General features: G+C 47.5%; 1 protein-coding gene across 1 annotated transcript in view; it reads right to left on the bottom strand.

Annotated features, from left to right (window-relative positions):
* LOC102201406 (mucin-19-like) overlaps window positions 1–8,344 on the bottom strand; it is a 40,201-nt gene extending 31,857 nt beyond the window's left edge. Inside the window, exon 1 of the mRNA XM_013915956.1 lies at window positions 8,106–8,344. The gene's annotated coding sequence lies outside the window, so the exon portion shown is untranslated. The remainder of the gene's footprint in view (window positions 1–8,105) is intronic.

The following is an 8,344-nucleotide window of genomic DNA, read 5'->3' on the forward strand; positions in this document are numbered from 1 at the left end:
TGTGTGTGTGTCTGTGTCTGTGTGTCAGGGACAAAGAAAGAGGAGCAGCTAATAAAGGCGCTCAGATCCAGGACGCGCTGCTGCTCCATTATCCGGTAATGGCAGCAGAGCCTGTGGGCGACACTCGCTGTCAGGCTGCTGCAGGAAACACTTCCTCACTGAACTCACAACATTTCCCTCTGTTTGTGTTTAAAAGGACAAAAGACAGAGACAGACTTCTCTGCTTACCTGCGACTATGATAAAGATGTTTTATTCTTATAGCTTTGATGTGTCATTAGCTCGGAGCTGAGACGTGCATCACTTTGCCCTGTGCTGCCTAATCCCTTCAGTCTCTGCGCCTCCATAATGCACAAGCTGAGCTCAGGCAGACGCTGTCAGCGTCCCCTCACTTCCTCTCTCAGGTGTCTGCAGTTCACCTGCTGTGAACATCAGAGACTCTGGGAAGGTTCAGCGTCTCCAGCAGCAGAGTGACCGACACCTGCGCTCACCTGTGTCAGAGCTGCAGCAGCCTCTCGCTGCTGTCGCTGCACTTCTGAGCTGCATGTTTGCACTGTTTGTGTCACGTGTTGTTAGGAATAAAGCACATCATGCTCTCATCATCCAAACTGCTGCTTGCTGGATTCAGACACTGACCGGTGTAAGCAGGATCAGCTGATCCTGGATCTTTTAAACTCCAAGCTAAACTCCAAGCTCGCATTAGATCGCCTGGTGCATTCACTGCACGTCTGTGCACATAAAAATGGATTCGTGGTGATGAATTCCTTTCAGGTGAGTTGTTTGTCCCAGCTCTGACAGAGTGAATGCCCTCAGGCCATCGCAGACCGTGCACTCAAACACAGCCTGACGACCGCTCATTTCAGCCTTTTTTCAGAGCTTTACTCAGACTGCAGACACTCCTCACTCTGACTATCAGATAAAGTCAAGTGAAATTAATGATCCAAACTGATGACCGCACTGTCCTCCGTGCAGAGAAGGAAAGGCACAGAGGGAACCGTCCTCCATCAGAGCGAGACGCCGCTCTCTCTGACACGAAGCCTCGAAACTGAACCGAAAGCTCCTGAGCTCTCCTCCAACAACCAAACGACTCATCCACCCCTGTTAGGATCAGTTTCCCCACCAGCCTCTGGCAGTGTGTGTGTGTGTGTGTGTGTGAGGGAATAATGGGGCTAATCTAAGCTAAGGTCCCTGCTACGCTTGTCGAGCAGGTTAAGTCCAGAGTGGATGGAGTGGAAAAGGAAACGAGCAGCACGAGAGGCCCAGCGACCACGAGGGGATCAACATGCATCAGTAAATCCACAAAATTCACTGATTTAACCATTTTGATTAACCTGTTACAGCCGAACACAGTCAAAGTGTTTTATGCGTCTTAGTCCAGCTTTACAAAATCATTCCTACCAGAGCTGCTCTGGCAGCACAGGGTGGCCCTTATCAACAGCACCCGGAGCCCAACGAGCTCCACAACACAGGTTTATACGAAAGCAGCCAAAGACCCCAGATCAGCATCCACGGCTAACATCACGTACACTGAAGTAGTGTAGGGTAGTAAATCCTGCTCAGCAGTGCATCTACAACAGATCACAAACATTATGCTGATGCCGGGAACGGGCTTGGTTTGCTGTGCTAGAATAAAGTGTAATTGCACATCCACTACAGCAGGTGGCAGGGTTTTTTGCACCGAGCGTGTCTGTGTCTCCAGCACAGAGCAGGAGACACAAAGTGCAGCAAACAAACCCTCAAGAAAAATATTTAACAGTGACGAAAAGATAGGCGGAGATGACGGGACAAACAAAAGTCTCAGAAAGCTAAGACGAGGAAATGTGGCAATGCGTCTGTAGCGCTCGGCTTCACTCTGACTCGGTTAAAGTGTTTTCTATGTTTGAGGAGGCCCGAGTGAGTTTTTGAGGACCTGCATTTATTGAGTTTCTTTCATTTTATTATTCAGAAGCAGATGGTTCAAGTCAGTCAAATGTTTTTAGTTTGAATAAGGTTTTATTTTCTTAAATTTCAGACAAATTTTCAGACAAAAAAATGTTAAAGATATTCTTTGATTGAAGTTGATCTACGTTTCTTTTGTTTTCTTTAATGTTAATAAGGATACAATGTCATGCAGAGATGTGCTTAAAATATAACAGACAAATGAGACTACTTATAGGGAGAGTGGGGTCGTAACAGGAAATAACTGAGACACCACGCTCAAAAGAGAGGACACTGCAAAGACTGTATATAAAAGATGGAATTAGCCACCATGTTGTCACCCATTTGCTTCTGGCGTGAACGTTGGTGCTTGTTTATAACTATTAGCTAACGCTAGCTAGCTTAGCTATGTGAACCTCACACAGACAGCTGCTAATTATTCCTCAGAAACATCCAAATAAAATTCTAGAATTTCACTGAAAACTGGAGCTCCGCCTCCTTGGACCATCTGTCAGTACAGTAACCACACAGCTGCCGTGTTATTGGTCAGATGATGTTATTAAAAACGCTCCAACAGCACGAACACGGTGCAGAGGTCCCGCTGAGGTGCAGCGTAGCAGTGAGCTAGCAGCTACAGCCTTCGACTCTGCACTTTCCTCTGTGCTGCTCTAGGCTCCGCCCCCACTGTTACTTTCTCTCAGCTCTGCTTTTTAACAGAGCAGTATCTGTTACAGTCTGCTCTCATGTTCTTATTTAGTAAAAGTCTCATATTTCTATCAGCAGTAACAGAAAAAAAACAAAAACTTTTTTGACCAGCAACACGGACTTTTAAAACTTGATTCTCCTCTGAGTCGGTCTGATGGAAGGTGCAGCTTTGCGTCTGACTTCTGCTTGTCCTTTCAGGCTTTTAAAGCAGCTCAGCAGGGGGTGTTTGTTTTGTTCATAAGGACAGCCCTCAGCCTTTCTGGCAGCAGCACAGCAGACCCTGATGTAGGGGTTTCTTTAGCTGGCTCTAATAATCACAAACACTGAATGAATCAGCTTCTGCGATGGAGGCTGACCTCACTCTGATCTGAATGTGAAACACTCAGCAGGAGGGAGACCGTTTGTTTAACTCATCATTTCTTAGCGTTGCACAATGAACCACACAAAGATGATGGAATGGAAACCAACCCGAGCTCCTGGGGTTAAAACAAAACAATGTTTTAACAAGTGAACCTGGAAATCTGTCGTCTTTCCTCTGCACGTTTGTCCTCAAACCTCTGCAACGCCACAAAAACAGGCCGCTGGTGTTCGAGGTCACGGCAGGAAAAGAGAGAGCCATCACTTCCTTTTTCTCTTACTTCAGCGCCTTGTTGAGCGCACGCTTATCCAATTGTTTGCAAAGCCTGCTTTAGCACCGAATGTGCTCCGACTGTTCTTTAACCTCCAGGTTAGTGAAGGAAAAGCTCGTCTGTTGTGATTTTAGGTGCAGGTTCTCTCACCGCCTACATGACTTTTCCCGTTTTCTGTCACGCCTCCTGTTCACGTTGAGTCGGTGTTCAAGAGCGAGGAATCCCTTTGAGCCAAAAACTCTTTTTCCTACTCTTGGATCTATATGATGTCATCAAGAGGGGACATCCCTAATATGGTCGTTTCAGGCATCCATGCTGAGCATTTCACAGCTCAGAGTGAGTCACGGTTCATTTTAAACTGTGACTCATGCAAAGCTGCTCAGGAATAAAAATAGGTTTTTCCTCCATTCTTTGTGGTTTTTCACCTTAATGAGCCTCAGTCTGAGCGTCCACAAGAAGCCGATGATCAACCTCAGAGTGGGCGGTGCCAGCCGCAGCTCGCCGCTCGCCGCACTAGCAGCTGTTGGTGACTAACAGTTGGCTCCATTGTTTACAGCTGATCGTTCAATTCAAGTTCAGGAACTAAACTATCATGCAGGCTGCTGATTGGACTGTGAGCGCGCACACACACACTGAAGTGAGGAGCTGTGACCTGCAGAGTGCTGCAGAGGAGCTCAGTGCAGGACGCTGCAGTCGGTTAATATTTGTGCTCTGTGAGGGACGACTGTGCTTCACTGGACCATGAAGAACATGAAGGAAGCTCACAGCAGCGTTTCATAACAGCCCTGTGGAGGAACTGCACTGAAATCACTGTTCAGCAACACGAGGGGCTCAGAAACTGTTTCTAACCTGATACTCTGATTACTTTGATCTCCAGTTCTGTGAGTAATCAATTACTTCTGAAAAGGAAACATTAAACGAACCTGTACGCTACAGGACAATGACCAACAACAGGTGGTGCCAGAGGCACGGGTGTACTGCTGACCTGTAGGTCAGAGTGACTGCAGTGCGCACACACACACACACACACACGCACACACGCGCGCACACACGCGCACACACACGCGCGCACACACACACAGCTAATGGTAGCTAGCTTTTTGCATCCAGAGATATCTGCTGATTAGTGCTCTCTAACTCTGTTACTACAGTAACCTCACAGCAGCCATGTTATTGGTCACATGACGTCATTAACATGCTCCAAAAGGCTCTAACAGCACAAACAGTCCAGTTCAGGCACAATTAGCTTAAAAGCTTAGCAGGCAGCTAGCAGCTACAGCCACCTGTGTCACCATCTACCTGTCAGTCAGAGAAGCCACGCCCCTAATAATGTAAACTTCCTATGACACCAAACAGTTTGTGTATCGGGCTGCAAACGTGTCTATTTCTGCTGGAAATGTTTAACATGGGGGACTGACTCACTGCTGCCTCTGCTGGGCGTCAGAGGAACTGCAGGTTTGGAGCTCAAAGCAAAAATTCAGTCCAAATATTCTGCAGAACTAAGTGAAACTAAACGATTCAGAAGCCTAAATGCAGATCAGGGTTGTGACAGGTGTGCACCGGGGTTTTGTTCTGACTGTCACACAGCTAAATAATTCAGGCTGTAACTGGATAGAGTATGACATAATCTGAGTTTCCAAGAAAAAAAGAAAGACCGTAGGGCGGAGCCAGACGGAAATCTGTCTGAAAACGAGGGGACACATTCAGGGCCAGAGCCAATGAAACATGAGCTCCCAGATTTGTCTGGTTTCCGGGCTGATGTTACGTCTCAGGCTGCTTAGACTACCTGATACCTGAGCGGTTTCACATTACAGTCCGATACCTAAACCGCCCGAGCTGGCTGAGCAGAGACACCCTTCAGCTCATTTTTGCAGATCGCATCCTCGAGGTCATTCGCTCAGCGCGTACCCACGGCGCCCTCATGACAGCAAATCCACAGCTTCACCTTCATACTCGGCCCTCCCTTCATCCCAACAGGTGAAACGACAGCAAGGGATTTATCTACTGATGATTCAAAAACAACAAAATCCAACCGAGCCATCTGCAGGATTTATTCGAAACTGAAACCATCTGATGTGCAGGAACGACTGCGGCTCTGCTCTCATTTCACCGGCACCGAGCCAATCAGAGAGCTCGTTAACAGGCAGCAGGCTCACCTTTCCTTCATAGCAACACTTGGCAGCATCACACTCACTGCATCACCTTACAGCACAGAGCTGCCATCACTGCAGACACACACACACACACACACACGCCTGCATGAAGGACACTCACGATACAGTGAACGTGGTTACCATAGAAATAAAGTGCTTAGTCATTCTGAGAAGACGAGCTCGACTGTGTGTGAGGTGCTGTCTAAACACTGCAGGCACTGCAGAGGTGTGTGTGTGTGTGTGTGTTCAGATGACATAACAGTCACTATATTTCCCTGCATTAACCAGCTGAAGCACAGTAAGCAGAACAGTCTCTCAGGGGAAACAGCATGAGGATGACTTCTCATCAGCCTGACACTTAATGGACAGCGAGGGTGAGAGAGAGCGCTGCGAGCTGATTGGATGGCAGTCTAATGACGGCTGGTCCAGAGGTCACACAGCAGCGTGTGGATGGAGCCGTTATGTAACCAGCTAGCTGGCCTTCGGGGCGGGCTCAGTGATCAATACCTGCGCAGCTGATGGGGTCGGCGTGGAAACGCTGCCTCATTACCGCAGTGACACAAACGGTTCCACGTGGACACCTGTGCTAACGAACGAGCACCTACATCTGCAGGCCCGTTCTTCCTGTCGCCGTTTTCATTTCAGTCCATTACATTTTTGTTAGAAGTCCAGTGACGGATTGTTCTGGAAATAGAGCTGCAGAGCTTCCCATCGGTAAAAATACAGACCCAGATCACATGACGTGTCCATACATGGCCAGAAATGCCCACACATGATGTGGTTTTTTTCCACTGCATGAACCAAATGTTCCTGAAGCTGACGGCACCCACAGGAGGGCTCAAACACCTCTGTGGCTGATCTTAGAGAATCTCCCCGATTTCTCCACATTTCAAGCTTCTCCAGACATCATTAATATTTAAAACCGCTGCTACGAGGCCTCGCTCTGACACGCAGATGTGGCGCTGCGTTCTGAAGCGGACCCAGCGTCCTCTGGGAACCACAAAGCCTCGGCTCCTCTCAGCAGGCGTAATAACCCAACCTATCAGAGGCAACGCCTGTTACACTGAGAGGCATCACATGACTCCTGTGAGGCTTCCAACTGTCATATCATGAAAACTTTTATTCGATCGATCGATTGATCTCCCACGTGTGGGACGGATAGAGGTTTTGTGGTTGTACATCAATACAACTGTTATATCGCAGATTACAATAACATGTAGGCATTACGTCCTTATTAACTACATAAAGTGCAAAAAAAACAAACAAACTACAAAATAACTGAACTTTTTTCAACACATTTCTGGTTATAGAAAGTTCAAGACTGTAAATGCAAAAAAGTTGCACAAAATCGTGTCTTCATAGTTTCATTTTTGAGATAGACCAATGTTTATAAACAATTTGCAAACAAACAGCATCACAATAAACGATTTCCAGCAGTTTCAGTTCTGAGCGTCTCAGAAACCGTACAGGAGAGCATGAAGTCCAACACGACTTTCACAAACACCAGGGAACCTTTGAAAGGCCTGCAGGATAAAAACTACGTGTCCCATGAAAAATGACGTCACTTCCAGGACATGAAATAGTTCGCGCTGACGTTTATTCCAGCGCAGGACGTGCTATGAACAGCTGATCGGATCAGCAAAGCCATATGTGGAAGGAAACCGCGACCTGGACAAGCTGGATGCATGCTATGGAAGCACGACTCCTCTGATGTCACAAGCACAAAGATTATTGTGCTAGCTGATGTTCAGAACGCTCAGAGGGGCCTTAAAGGGTTAAAACCATATAATGATTAATGTAACTGCAGGTGTCGGCCTCACGTTTACCTGTACAGGTAAGAACCAATGCAAACACTCGTCTCGAAGCTTCCCCCAACGAGCCAATCAGCTCAGCCGGAGAACAGAAGAACCAATCATGCTCGCCGGTCCGTTATCACCATAGAGACACAGGTAAGTGCACTATTGTTGCCATGATGTGAATTAACATGTTTGTTTAGTGCTCTGGTGGGAGGAGCCAAAGCAGTTTGTTGTTTTGATGCTGTGCATGCAGTGAAGGACAACTTACAGGAAAAAGCTTCAGCGGTTTAAATAATTTGAGTTTTTCTTTAAAGGAAATTTAATCAGGTTAGACTGGAGACGAGCTGTGCGGTTTAAATGTCCCGGTCACCATGGAGACGAAAGTTACGGCTCCATCCGCGTTCGTTAAGGCGGCCATCAGGAATATCGGCCTGGACTGGCTCCGAGGTGGCTGCAGAGTTGTGAGTCTGTGCTGCAGCTGTGTGTACATTTGTACAGGATTCAGTTACATGAACGATCCTCTGAAAGCATCTGGAAACCATCACAGACGCCAAAGGAAGGACTGCACGCCATCACCTCCGTGTCTCCACGGTCGGCCGTTACTTATCCATGTGCAGCAGCTCCACTTTACATAAGAGCGGACGCTGCAGCAGGAAGTTTAAATACCATCATCAGACTCATTACAGCACGAGAAGTGTTTCGTCGGCTTATTTACTCTGAAGTTAACAGTTTACAGCTAATGAAGCCGGCTGCAAGAGATTAACTGTGACACAAGTTAATGTTACATGATCCATTTGTTTTGCACCAGCCAACAATTCAAAGTGCGCACACACTGCTCATGCTCCAAGACCTAATGCCCCCCCCCACACACACACACACACACACTGTTGCCGCAGCTTTAACTTACTCTTCTCCTTCTCAGCCTGCAGTGCTGCAAAAACACATCCAGCATAAAAACAGAAGATTGGTGGGAGCTCCTTCAGCTCCTTCAGCTCCTTCAGCTCCTTCAGCTCGTTCGCTTCACACTGTCCTCAAACACACACACCACCCTCCTCCTCCTCCTCACACACTCGTCCTGCTGCACAGTACATTCATGCGTTGTGTATTATCCCGTCACCGCTGTGTGTGTGAGTGAACGGGGAAGGC

Source organism: Pundamilia nyererei, unplaced genomic scaffold, assembly GCF_000239375.1.
Source record: "Pundamilia nyererei isolate P.nyererei 1_Seehausen unplaced genomic scaffold, PunNye1.0 scaffold00408, whole genome shotgun sequence".
In the NCBI taxonomy this organism is placed as follows: Eukaryota; Metazoa; Chordata; class Actinopteri; order Cichliformes; family Cichlidae; genus Pundamilia; species Pundamilia nyererei.